Genomic DNA, 14,203 nt, shown 5'->3' with positions numbered 1-14,203 from the left:
ATATTTAATGTTTTGGCAAATCTGTTCTCACTCCCTGTCACTCCACCCCCACAACCCTTGGTAACTTAGATCTAGGCTTTCATTGCAAAACATAGAAATGCTGGATTTTGCAAGCAGCTCGTTCGATTTCAAAGTGCTGGGCCAGATGTTCGGCTGGAGTATTTCTTTGTAGCTCTGTTGACTCCATTGACCAACGCTGGTTTACACCGGCTGGGGATTGGGCCCATGGGCTCAAATGGAGTGATGCTGATTTACATGGGCTGAATATCTGGCCCTTAGACATTAACCGGAGTAACTGTGGTGAAGCTGACAGAGCTGCGACATGAGACTGAGCTGTGTCTGACCCAAGAGTTTTAGCAAAGCCTTTTTTTGTTTTTGTTTTAATGGGCCCATCTTTTCGTTTGATGTAGCTTCCCTGCTTTGCTCCAGCTGAGGATCTAGCACGCTCTTCTCTAATAAACCGCTGAACAAAAATGGCATTGTGTTTATCTTTTTGTCTTCACTTCTTTTTTCCCCCTTTTAGAAATTGGCCCTTTGACTTCCACTGAGTCACTGGCACAGAACAGGAGCCTTGAACTGAACAACAAAAATGCCTCGTTCCTCTGTCTAATCCTGCGGCAACTCGAGCGAGATGATTTCTAGTCTTTGTTCTATTTGCTCACAAGGGGGATGCTCTTAAAGCAATGCGCCCCCCCAACTTTACATATATGTGCACGCGTGTTCTTGCCAGGACCCTTTATGTCTTTAATTGTGTGGATATTATGCCTAGTTATAGTTCTATTAATTAACGTTTCAGACTTTTTTTGACTGATCCATAAAGAGGGGTATGAGGCTGTGGCTTTGGCATAAATCACTGAACTGTTTCTGCAGAACAGAGGAGGAGAGACCACTCCATACAATGTGGTTTTAAGTTTTCCTTTTATTAAAGAAAATTTGCAGACGGCACCTCTGCCTTTGCTGAAATGATATGAGCCAGTGGACGAAATGACCTTTGGGGCTGGAAGGGAGCCAGGCACTTTGAGGCTGGATAATATTTGTAGTACAGATTTTTTTTTTAAATTGGGGGGGGGGGGAGTTGGTGCCAATGTTCCCTGCGCTTTGCTGATCTCAGGCTTCAGTGACAGCGATACCATTTATACAGGCCCTAATCCTGCACTGCGCTCGCTGTGGGTTCATCCTTGTGCCAAGCCTCAGTGGAATGAAGGATTAAGTAGCACCTGGGCCTCATCAATGAGGCTTTGCGATGGCTGCAGGTGCACATCCATGCAGAGATTAGTGAAGAGCGACACTTCATGGCCACTTCCGCTTGCTGGGAGTGGTACCGTCCTCTGGGATTAGCCCCATTTGCAACCAGTCAGACTACTGATGGAGTAAGGAGCTGCTTGGCTGGTGGAATTTCCCAACCATTTCAGAAGGCCAGCATTTGGGTCCCTCCGGTTTACATGTTGCATAGGCGTGGTGCTTGCCATTTGCACAGGGGTGAATGATTCCCACTGCCAGGAAGGGTGGCAGAGCCATGACCCTACAGGGACAGCTCCCAAGCAGGTGAAAAGCAGCAGGGTACGTGGAGCTATTCCCATTTATACAAGCTGTCCCCTGGATTCCAAACCCCACCACCGGGGAGGTTGTTCTCCAGTGGCTTAGTGCCCTGCCTCCCAAGATGAGCGAGCAGTTGGTGATCTGTTTGAATTCCTGTCATTCGACTATGATGAAGCCGTATTGATCTTTGCGGATGATGAATATTGTATTTCATGCTGCATACAGCAAGCCATTTGCTGATAGGACTGAATTCACGTTGAGTATTTTATCCTTTTTTTTTTTTTATATGATCAGCCATCTGAAGAATCAGATCTCCGCAGCCCCATTCAGCAATCATTTTTGCATTATTTGATAAACGCTTCCAGTGTGCTCCAAACAGCTCAGAAGATGAGCACAGTCTGCGGCGGAGGAAAAATATTATCTTAAAAACATCCCCACTCAAACGATGCTTCACTCAATCCTTATGAAACACACATACCTTTATTTTATTGCAGTAGAAACTTGTCTCTTCCTCGTGACACACTGTGCTCTGAGTCAAACATGCTTCCCTCCTTGACTGTCACATTTAGGCCTCTCTACTTCTGTGGGGAGGGTGGGGTGGGGGGGTGGTACGCCACTGAATGGCACAACATGTGCTGGGAGTTGGGATGAGCCAGATTTTTAAATGTTAATTGTATTTTGACATTTTGCTTGTGACACCCATGTAGAGGATGGTTGACTCCAGGCTGACAGAGTGCACACAAAGAGGAGAAGTCACAGCTGTTTTGAAGGGGAATGTGCTGTCCATGAGTCTTGGAGAAAATCAGGAAGTGACAGTGTCATAGAAGGATGCTTTGGAAAATGTGGTTGCATAAATCTGAGCAACTCTGTTTCTGGGTCCCCGGGTTGAGGCCCCTCCGGCCTGAGTTTTTTTTGGCTGGGCACTTGAAGCTCTGACTTCAGCTGGAGTGACGGTAGCTTAGGACCTCTGTGATTCAAGGTGAGCAGCCAGAATCAGTGGCCTTTTTTGAAAAGAATGGCCTGAGTGCAGAATGAATCAAATCTGCTGTTTGGGATTTTTGGAGTGGGAGGGAGGATGACAGCGAGACATGCACAGTGGGAAAGTAGAGGAGAAAACTTAAAGCTTCCACCACAATCCCTTGCTTTGGGATTGGTTCTTTCTCTGTCATGGTTGCCTGTGGAATTAAATGCAGGAACAAACTACTTGCCCCACTGTATCCAATGGTACATTACGTCCAGTGATCTGCTTCTGGCCTTGGGAAGTATGTGATGCTTCAGAGGAAGTCGGTTTTCCACTGCCCATGCAGTAGATAGGGTTGGTTTCCTGATGCTATTCGTGGTGAAAATTGTTCCTTATAGCTGTTTGTGGGCATGATGTTATGTTCTACTATGACATTGGCTTACCTTGCTTTAGCCTACTAAAGAAAAGATGAAATTACTTTCCTCTTACCGTGTGCGCTGTATCTGTAGCTCTCAAAGCACTTGAGTCAAGCATGTAAGTGCTGTTTTCCCAGACTGAATAAGGCACAGAGAAACTAAGAGCCTTACCCAACTCCCCCTGGAAAGACTTGAATGGGAGTTGGGCCAATCACTTGAGACCTGGCCCAAGGTTGACAGCCAGGAATAGAATCCAGGTCTCCTGACTCCAAGCTTTCCATTCCTTCCACTGATTCCAGCTGCCCCTCGGCTGTGGTGTCAGACTGGGGCTGGACCAATTGATCCACCACTCTAGTATCTAGGCACGTTCATCATCCCAAGCATGAACTTAGGGTATTTGTATTGTCCCCACTGAGTCCCCAAGCAGTGTTAGAGCCAACAGTCAGCCAGGAACTCTTCACCATATGGTAACTGCAGGAGAACAATGTCACCAGCTGAGTAGATTCATAGATTAAGGTCAGAAGCAACCAACATGATCTAGTCTTTACCCAGGGATTCTTCCATCTAGCCCTTATCGTGTGTGTGCGTGTGTGTGCGTGTGTGTGCGTGTGTGTGTGTGTGTGTGTGTGATGAAGACATTGTCCCCTTTCAAAGCAAAGATCTTTAGTTTTTGTTTTCCTCTATTCAACTGTCCTTATTACACAGGGACTAGAGCCAAAGAATTTGCAATGGGATATGGAGACTTTTCACCTGTTGCTCATCGTTGTGAATTTACTTGCCGCCAAGGAAAACTGATGCTTGTGCCATCGCTGGCTGTTCACTGGCCCATGGGAGCTGAGTTTGGTGGGACTCCATCCAGTCCCTGGTTGGTGTTGTGAAAACCACCACCAGACCTGGTCCTGTTGGCATCTTGGCTGAAAGCTGCCAGTGACTGAATGGGAACAGACAGTGAATAACTCACTGACCTTTAGAATAGCTCCTCCTTCCCTGCCTGGTAGGGTTGACGTGAGGTTAAGCCATGCTTGCTTGTGAGCTGATCTGATAGTATGATGAGCATTATAGAAAAGCTCATGTTAATAAATATGCAAAAATAGAGCCCCTCCAGGAGAGGGTATCTGGTCACTGGCATGGGGGAAAGTCGGGCTGTCTGGGCCATACCCATTTTACAGAGAATTATGGCCCTCCAGGGCTGTCAATCTACTTTAAAATCTGTGGTGCTTTCTAGTAGCCACTTTATTTAAACTGATGTGAAGGGCCAGTCATCACTCGAATGTTGTTAAATGAGAACTGTCATCCCTTCGTGCAGTGGAGGCCCAGGACCCTTGTCTTTGGCAGGTGGGGCTCCAAAACCACATTAATGAACGATTTGCAAGCTCTGACGGCAGCTTTTGCTATGGGAATTGGACTCTTAGGAAAAACTTCTACTTTGGGCTGTCACAACCTTGGTTCCAGGCGTGCGGGAGTCAGCGGGGCTCATGGAATGGGGATGGGGAGTGGGTGGAGTCTTGGCCGGAATATCTTGATCTTAATCCCCCAGGGATAAGGAGAAAACAGGGGAGAAACTGGGTCATTGTCACACTGCTTCCTATGGATATATCTGAGAGTGGGGAGTACAGCTTATCCTGTCCTTTCCTTAGCCTCTTAGCTCCTTTTTTGTAACCACCCCATTGCTCAGGGATGCCTAATGTCCCAGTCCATCCGTAAACCTGCCATTCCACCGAGGTCTGGCTGCGGCTTGTCTCAGAGGGCCCCATATTCTGGATTTGTAGGGGTCGGGGGAGGAGAGGGCTGCTTCTCTGTGTTCCTCGCAGTCACGACTAAGCTGCTCACGTGGTGACATTCCCTTCTCAATAGAGACGCTATTGGGTGCACATGTTCGGTATTCTTCTCAGATGAGTGAGGCGATTCCCGCAGCCTGATTGGCCAGTGTCCCAGGCTTTCATTGTCTTCTAGGGATGCTCCACTGACAGCGATAAAGACCATGGTGCAGGGTGCTGGATGTCTTGATTGTGTCTCTAGGATCATCCCCATCCCCACAGTCAGTCACTGACCCCCAGCAAATGCCTTGCACTGGGATGATGGTTGTTTTAAGTAGCCCCTCCTGATGCAGGTATTTCCAAGTGAGGGTCTTCTCATGGGAGTGGTTGGGTTCAAAGGAGCCCCAAGGGCTATATTATGTCCTTAAGCTGCTGCAGGTGGGAGGGGGCAGCATGGACGTAGGTACTAGCCATTCAGACCAGATTTCTCACCATCAGCCCTATGGGATCCTGACCTCTCCACACCCATTATAGAAGGGGCAGGGTGCAAGCTATACTGTGTAGGCTTTGAGGCGGGATTGTGGTCCCACACTCTCTCTCTGCCTTTGGAGAGGTTAGCCCTAGATTCCAATAGCTCTCAGGCTGAGAGGTTTGATCCTGCAGCTGTTAGAATTCAATGGGATCTGTAGAAGTAGAAGCCTGGCCATTGTTGAGAGGAACAAAGTAAGAGTGGCTCCTTGTTGTAGCCTCTTCCCTTGTGTACTCTGGGACCAGGCATGTCGGAGCAGCGTGACTGCAGGATGTATCCAGGTGAACAAGGCCGTTGCTGGGAGCAGTAATTAATATGCTATATAAAATGCCTGGAGATATTTTATTCTCTTCTTTAGGTTCTTTCCCCCTGACCCCCCCATCTCAGAATAACTTTGAAATGGCCCACTATACTTTCCATCATGAGACGTTCAATTCTTCACAAAAAAAAACAAAAAACCCCAAGGGCTGGGTTCTGATCCAGGTATGCCAGTGTAGATTTGGAGTAACTTCACTGCCTTCAATAGAGTTACTCTGGATTTACACTGCTGTAAATGAATGGGAGTTGTCCCAAGGGGTCTGAATCTCCTCTTATTTGCACACACTTTACAGGTTGAATGTTTTGGGAGGCTTTGGGGATTGATTTGATTTCAGGCTTGCTCCTCCCTCTTCCAAACCAGAACAGAAACAACACTCCCAACTACTGTAGCTTTCTATAAATGAGATCATTGTAACAAAATAAGCAGCAGGGCTGAAGTTGGGAACATGATCCTGCGGTCATCCAAGTCAATGAGAATGTTGCCATTGGTTTCCTTGGGAATAGGGGCTATTGACCAGATTTTTCAGAAGAATACAGGCTTTGGGTGCAAGGCTCTGTTCCAACTTGTTGATGGCGCATAACTGGGAGCTTCTGGGTGCTGAGGTCTCTTTTTTCAGTTCCTCAAAGGGCTCTGAGCTCTTTGGGAAGTCCAGCCTCTGAGCATTCACCTATCAAACCCTGTACTCTTGAAAATCCAGCTCTGTAACAATATCTAATGGATGAAGCACTGGACAGGGACACCGGAGACCTGGGTTCTGCTGCTTTAGGCACAGAATGGTGACATGGATGTGCCCCAGTTTCTCCAACTGTGAAATGGGGGTAATGACACTGACCTCCTTTGTAAAACATTTTGAGATCTATAGATGAAAAGTGGTTATATAAGAGCTTGGTGGTGGTGGTGGTGGTATTATTTATTAAGGATCTTACTTAATCCTGCACTGGGGCATAAGCTACCTTGGTATGTGCTCAAGCTCCCTGCTGTACACCTAGATACACTTACATTATTTCAGGCAGGCCTGAGAAGCACATTTCAGAAAGTCCTAATTACCTTTGTAGGTGAAAACCAAGCTCTAAACCAGGGACTAGCAACCTTTGGCATGCGGTTCGCCAGGGTAAGCATCCTGGCAGGCCGGGCCAGTTTGTTTACCTGCCGCGACTGCAGGTTCGGCTGAGGGCGGCTCCCACTGGCCGCGGTTCACCACTCCAGGCCAATGGGGGTGGCAGGAAGCCACAGCCAACCTATCCCTCGGCCTGCGCTGCTTCCCGCAGCCCCCATTGGTCTGGAGCAGCGAACCACGTCCAATGGGAGCCGCGATTGGCCAAACCTGCGGACACGGCAGGTAAACAAACTGGCCTGGCCCGCCAGGGTGCTTACCCTGGCGAGCCACGTGCCAAAGGTTGCCGACCCCTGCTCTAAACCTTTATTTTAAGAGTTGGTTTGTATTTAATTTCACTCTTTAAAGGTGAGGCAGAGAAGCCAAATTAGCGACTCCCAATGCAGGGCCAGCTGCTCGCGGGGGTAAGCAGCTGGCAACGGTGCAGTCAAACTAGCTGAGGATCTAGTCCATGGTTTCTATTGTGTTCTTAACTCCTTTTGCTTTAGGTGGCTTAAAGAGATACTTTGCTACACAGTCCAGTTATAGCTTTCAGTGGTCTGCCAGCACCATACTATGGAGTGAAAGGCACATTTCAGAAGAGCTCTCATGACCGATTAGCTATCAGTCATTACCATGATGGATTAAAGCAGTTGCTGTGTCAATGGTTATTACTAGGGGGCTCTTCCTCCCCACCTCTGGATTAATGAATTGATAGACCGCAATGACTTCTTCAGAGCCACTAGAGTCTGCCAATGAGTTGGTTTATTATCAAAACAAGATATTATACAATCCACGTGCTATGCTGACCATGTGCAGGAAGCAAAATATTTATTATTTGTACTGCTGGAGTGCCTGGGGGACTCGGACCCAGGCGCAGAGATCAGAACCCCATTGTGCTAGCCCCTCTACATATACCTACTAAGAGACAGTCCTTGCTTCAAAGAGTGTCCATCCAAATATGTTGTCCTCCTATAACGCCTTTCAGTTGAGGATCTCAAAGTGCTCTCTGTAAAGAGCGATTGCTTAAATTTGGCCACACTCCTGAGCGGTAGTGGAGACCATTATCCCCATTTTACAGGTGGGGAAACTGAGGCAAGGGGGAAGGGACTTTCTCAACACTCTTCATTTTCAACCACGGCAGAGCCATGACTAGACCCCAAGAAGTCTGAGCGTTCTAACCACTGTCATACTTACTGTAAAAATACTCACGGAAAATTAGTTGTTGCTCACAGGCACTTGCTGCTGCTTAAATGATCTGTCTAGATCTGTCTATCAAACACATACTGCTAGATACCCAACCTCCTTAGGGACAGCAATATGTCTTTATTTTAACCAGACGTTTCTTGTATTAAAGGAGTGAAAAGATGCACTAGAAATGATAAGCCACGAGGCTGTCTGTCAATCCCATTCTTCCTAGAGCTTAGAGAATTGTGGGTTTAGTTCTAAACAGGGAGTCTTAGCAGGGCCAACTAGCCTAAAGTTTTAGACCTGGCTTGGAGGGGTGCGTTGTTTTTACAGCCCTACTTAAAAAGGGGCTCGAGTGGTGTGTGTGGGAGGGGTGAGGGAGGGGAATGAGGTTTTCTGATGGAATCCCTGCCTTCACTTTCGGGTGTGTGGGTTTGCAGAGATGCCGAGGGTGTGCTGGGTGTGAGATGTGTCAGGGTTTGTGAGTGTAGGGCGTGTGCGTCGGCCTTTATGGATGGGTGTAGGATGGATGTGCAGTGCATTTGCACACACGATCCTCTGAGTCTCCTTCCCCCCCACCGCCAAGGTGTACTAGTGCTTTAAAAGGCTGGCCAAAATCAGAGCCTGGGGCTTCACCGCAGCTCCCAATGCAAAACTTCCAAGGCTGGCTCGCTCTCGCTGGCTGCTGTGCATGCTGCTGAGCAGATGTTATCCGACTGAATTTAGTTTAGCGTGACTGCAGCTCCCTTCCTCTGGCTCATCTCCTACATCTCTCTCTCTCTCTTTGCAGTGCTGGGGGGGGGGGGGGTTCATGGACCGTTCCCTCGCAGCTGATCTCTCTCGTTCTTTCTGGAGGACCTTTGAGGTTTTAAATCAAGCACTGATGGACAGCAAGGATTCTCCCTTTCCCCCGACGCCAGCCAGCAGCTCCCTTTTCTCTCCCCCTCCCCAGCGGCAGTTCCACCGCCTTATGCGTCAAATTTAAAGGGCTTCTTTTAAATTAATAAAGCAACTGGATGATGCGCGCTGGCGGAAGCGGGATCAGCCTCGTTGCCCCTGGAATACAGTTTTATTTCAGCAAGATCTGGGGTGGATAACAGAGCCCCCTTCCCGCCTGGCTTTGGAATCTCTTTCAGCACCATGCAAGTGGGCAGCTCCTCCGGGTGAGCCGTGTGTACCTAAACCGGCTTGTCCAAGGGTGTGGGTGTGTGTGGGGGGGGGGGGATTGGCACCCCCACAAAAACAGGACCGAGTCTGCATTATTCCTTGCTATCAAGGCGTGGAGTGGAGGAAGCCGGATCTCCGCTGCAGCCCCGGGTAAGGGCTCGGAGATTACTATTGCAGGAGGGGGGAACTGGCCGTGCCCCCGTAAAACAAGCCAAATAAATTAGCCACCGCTGTCCGGGCTGCCCTGGGTGCCAGGGGAAGGAGGCGAGTGAAAACTGACATCGATTGAGCTGCTGGGCAAAAGGCAGGCGGAGGTGGGAAGGCAGCCAGAGGTTTCAGCACCACAGGATCCGTGGACAGCTCCTTGCGAGGCTGCTCGGGGCAGCCAGGGGCTTGGAAAGCGCCGAGAGGATTCGGATTTCGCCCAACTTGGGTGCGGAGGGGTAAGTTCAGTTTCTCTCCCCCCCCCCCCGCCCCAGACCCTCGTCGGTGCGTTTCTTGTGGGGTGAGGTTTTCAGTCAGGTCCGGACGGGGCTCCTCACCATGAGCCAAAAGTGGCTTTTAAGGAGCAATCCCGAGGACAGATCACCTTCTCTTCAAGACCAAAAAATGCCCCCTCTGGAAACCATCTGACCTGCAGGGCTAATTAACGAGGTGTGTGTAGCGGGCGGGGAGCCTGGGTCCCATTCAGCTATCCTATCCTTATCACTCTTCCGTGGAACAAGGAGAGAGGAGTGGGAAGACGGTTTACCTCTGAATTGGGGGCTTTGCTTGTTGGAGGACATGCTAATGAAGCCATCAGCACAGCCAGAATCCTGCTAATGGGTTGCAAGGCATCATTGGGATTGCAGGTAACGGTTTGAACAGGAAGGGGACGGGGGCGGGGGGAACCTTCCCTCTCCTGCCCAGCATTCAAATACCACGGGGCAGAGAGAAATGCAGCAGAGGAACAGGCACGTAAAACCTTAAGTCAACATATATCTTCCGCAGCAAGCTGGGTTCAGTTCCCTCTCCCCCTTGTTCTTTTCATGTGGCATCTGCATAAATACGGAGGGATTGTTTGAACCCCGCTAACATTTTTAAGGGAGGGGGGAGGCAGACTGCGCCGAGCTAAGGTGCCGCAGAAAGACTTTAAACAGGGATTAAATCAAGCCCAACGTGGAGACAGATGCTTGCCAGGGGAAGCAAATGAAAGGAACTAAGGAGCAGACCATTGAACCTGATCCGGACACTGGCGGGGTGAGCGGGCCGCTGCTAAGCGAGCCGGATTCAATGTGCTTTCCGAGGCTGCTTGGCTGTTTCAATTTCACTCTTTCCTCAACTGATTTGCATCGTTAGTAGTTTGCATCCTCAGCGCCCCCAGTAGTGCTCGGGACTGTCTTCCCCCTCCCTGCGGGTCTTGGCGCTTGGCTAATCCTGCCTGGTAATTAGCCCCACCACCTTCCCCGGAGCGTGGCTCTGGGACTGGAAAGCAGTCTCTGGTTCTTGCTAACCACTGGCACCCCCTCGCCCCCACATACACTCGCTGCCGTCTGGTGCTTGCTTGCTGCTTATCCTGCCCAGTCCGTCTAGCGGAGGCTGGACTCCTATTACAGCTGTTGGGGAGAGGCTGCATTTCCCAGTGCTCTCCGCAGGGGACAATGCGAACCGAGGCTGGGGAAGATCTTGCCAATGCGAGAGCAGCGGCGTGTGACTCATAGCGTGGACCAGTCCAATAGATCCAGGCACCTGTAGTTACTGGTCAGGCTGTCTCTTCCCTGGCCTCCGCTTTGCATTGCTGCCCTGGGCTCGAGCCCTCCTGGGGAGCCAGGAGGGATGGAAGAGGCTGGAAGGACTAGCTGCTCGGGCTTCCAGCCACAGCAGAAGGGCAAAGGTGCGTGTTGCCATTGCAGAGTGAATAGCAGCTACCCTTGTCAGGCCAGTGGAGTTGTAAATGGAGTGTGAGGAGGCCGCGTGTTATCTCGGTTGTATGTAAAGATCAGGGGCATGAGGCTAGCTTCCCATCAGCCTTTACATTTCCAATAAGCCAGAGGTGCTGGTGCTCTGCAGAGGAACGGCTCCAGAAGGTTGGATCCACGCCTTGCCTGTATCCTGGGTACAAACGCATCCCTGTGTGTGGTTCTTTTGGGGGCTGTGGCCGTCTAGTCAGAGCTGTTGTAACAGCAGAGCTGGGGTTTCTTTTTAAGAGAAAATCTGATTGGTATCTGACAGCCCAAGGGTAACTTGTTGGATGCCCCCCCACCCCTTACCTTTCTATTATAATGTATTTTAAATGTCATAAGTTTGTTGTGCTCCGCTCATCCACAGCAGGGTGCTTTTGTCTCAGAAAACCTCCACCATCATATTGCTTGTGTCTGCACTTAGGAGGCTCAGGGATGAGTCATCCTTGTTGCTGGCTGACCTTTGGCTCTAGGTTTGAAGCGGGAACAATACAAGGCTGGGTTGGAGGAGAGAAGTGGAGTGGTGGAGGAGGTCCCATGCGCTGGCTGGTTGCTCTAGGCACAGCCTGTGGGTGAAGAGAGACCATCAGATCGGTTGAATGCCTCCAGGAGCTCAGGGAAATGCCAGTAGTTAAATCAAGAGCTCAGCTCACTTCTCCGTTCCTCAGACAGCATCTTGGTTCCTTCAACTGCCAGGGAGAGCCTGAGTTCAGGTCTCCTTCCTTGCAGAAGTTCCTGCTGCTCCGGGGGAGAGAAGGCATTGGCCTGGGAAAAGGTTCACCCCTGCCTTGCAGTGCAGCTCAGGACTTAAGGGGACAGGGTGAGGAGAGAGCCCCCCTCCTCTCAATCCCCGCTGCAGTTTCAAAACATGCTCCCAGATGCAGTGCTGTCTAGGGGGGAAATTTTTGCAATTGCTCCTTTTCTTCTTCCAGAAATACATCACACTTCTCCTTCATTCGGATATTGGAGCCCTTTAGACAGTGAGTTTGGTCCTGGGGTGGGAGCTGGCTGAAGGGAGTGAGGGGTAAATCACAGGAACATAGGTCAGGCCACGGATCCTGTCTCCCACAGTGGCCAGAACCAGTTGCTTCTGAAGAAGGTGCCCGATGCCCCTGCAGTTATAATAAAACCTCCTCTGAAGGCAGGTTCTCCCTGACTCCCATCAGTTTGGGCAGCCTTCCCGCTTCATAGCATGCTCTGAGAGAGGAAGGGTGGCCCCATGGTTAGCGTGCTAGCCCTGGATTTTGTAGATCCAGCTTCGATTTCCTGCTCCATGTGCCCTTGGGCAAGTGTCTCTGTGCCTCAGTTCTCCATCTGTACAATAGGGATAATAGTCTCCGCTACCTCACAGGATAAATGATTGTGAGAGGATGAGATACTCTGGTGTTGGATCTAGAGATACAAAAAGCAGAGAGGGAAGTGAACTAGAAGTTTAAACTCAGAACAAAATCCCCCTTCCCCCCTCTTCCTTGCAGTCCCAATTCCCCAGCTTCCCTGACAGCTTTCTATGTCCTCAGTGCTTAATTTGTAATGAACGAGATGATGGGGCTCAAGCAATTTTTTTACGTTGCTAACTGACGCAGCAAGCCCAGAGGTGCCGGGGCTCTGAACTGCCAAGCCCTGGCACAAATTAAGCCCTGCGTTGCCTCTTGTCGATATCAGACTGGCAAGTGCATGGGGCTATTGGCTGACAGTTCCTCTGTCAGCCGAGGCCCAGAAATATTGTCACAAAATATCAGGGGGAAAACTGTGCTTTTCAACTTTTACATTGCTTGCCTGATTGTCTTTCGTTCTCCTGAATCTTTGAAGGCGGTGGAAGAAAATCAGTGTGCTGAAAACAGCTTCACCTAATCATAAACCACCATAAAATAAGAGCATAAGAATGGCCATACTGGGTCAGGCCAAAGGTCCATCCAGCCCAGTATCCTGTCTGCTGACAGTGGCCAGTGCCAGGTGCCCCAGAGGGAGTAAACCAACAGGTAATGATCAAGTGATCTCTCTCCTCTCCCCGCTCCTCTTCTCCCACCCTGAGTATTCTTCTGCTAATTTTGTGCTGGCCCCTTAATGTTGCTGCTTGGCTCACTCAGGCTCACCCATAGTCTTCTTGTAGCAATAAGGGTGCCACCTCTCTGAAATGTAACGACTTTACATGCACATGCATTACACATCACGGCCCAGCAAGAAGCCTCTCTGGGGACATCAGGATATGCTCCACTGAAACTGGCTTGCCTATCTGCCAGCACTGAAGACTTCCAGTGAAGGCTGGTTGGAAAAGGGGTGTGTGGACAGTGGGTTTTCAGTTATTAGTAGAGTGATATCCTGGGGCTTGCACATGGGGTGGGGGTGATGTGCATGTGGCAAGATCCTGGGCCCCTGTTTGCAGCTGATGATTTCTGATGAGATGAAATTTGGGCAGTTCTGCCATTCTACGCCTGAGCTGCCCCAGTTAGCAAGTGGTTATCAAAAATTAATGTAAAGGTTTCATTGCATTTGTACAAGCAGAAATGAAGACCGACTTCTTCCAACGCCGATGCTTCGGTTGGGATTGTTTATTAGTATAATCAATGCTGGTTCAAATCAGAAACCCTGCTTTGCTTCTCTGCCTGTCACTCTGTCACATTCTCTGATCTCTAGCTGATACATTCTCCCAGTCCGCCTTGCTGTTCCTTTTTGGTGCGATACAATCCTTGAAAGCGAGGGATTAAAATTGGCTCTGTTTTACAAAGAACAGGAGAGGGAGAACTTGCCTGCAGTTACATATATTCAGATAGCCTGATCCAATGCCCGTTGGGAATCTCTTTCTATTGACTTCAATGGGCTTTGGGTAAGGCCCCACGTGAGGGGGAGAATAGTTTTATAATGACCTAAATGAAGGCTGCTACTTCCCTTTGGAATGTTGTTGTTATTTATGAACTTTATTTCTGATGAACAGTATGTTTCAGAGATTTCTACTTACTAGCGCTCCGCTTTCCTTTAAATAATGAGCATGCAGAAGATGTTGCCATTAGCTGGACCACATCCAATGGAGGTAGATATTAGCTCTCTTTTAATTGGGTCATGATTATGTTGGAGCTCATGGTATTGGCCTTGCTAGTTAATCCAGACATCATTGAATTGGGGCCTTATTTTAATTAAATGGGTTTTTTTGTTTTAAGTACAGGGCCTGTGTTTTTCTACTAAGAACTCGCTCATAGCCCTGGGGCTGCTTTTCTTGCTTAGGCAAACAAACACTGGGTGACTTAACCTGAATTCTTTAGGCTTCCACTTTGTTTAAGCCATTTCTTGACTACTTCT

General features: G+C 49.3%; 1 protein-coding gene across 6 annotated transcripts in view; it reads left to right on the top strand.

Moving 5' to 3' along the window:
- LOC120404255 (metabotropic glutamate receptor 4-like) overlaps positions 1-14,203 on the top strand; it is a 129,478-nt gene that overhangs the window by 68,611 nt on the left and 46,664 nt on the right. Inside the window, exon 1 of one of the 6 annotated variants that reach the window (XM_039536425.1) lies at positions 9,752-9,820. The exons of the other annotated variants lie outside the window; for them this stretch is intronic. The gene's annotated coding sequence lies outside the window, so the exon portion shown is untranslated. Of the gene's footprint in view, positions 1-9,751; positions 9,821-14,203 lie in introns of those variants that run through there. 6 annotated transcript variants of the gene reach the window in all.

This window comes from Mauremys reevesii, linkage group 4, assembly GCF_016161935.1.
Source record: "Mauremys reevesii isolate NIE-2019 linkage group 4, ASM1616193v1, whole genome shotgun sequence".
NCBI classification, from domain to species: Eukaryota; Metazoa; Chordata; order Testudines; family Geoemydidae; genus Mauremys; species Mauremys reevesii.
Note: the sequence above shows the minus strand (reverse complement) of the source record. Positions and strands in the feature narration are given on the sequence as shown.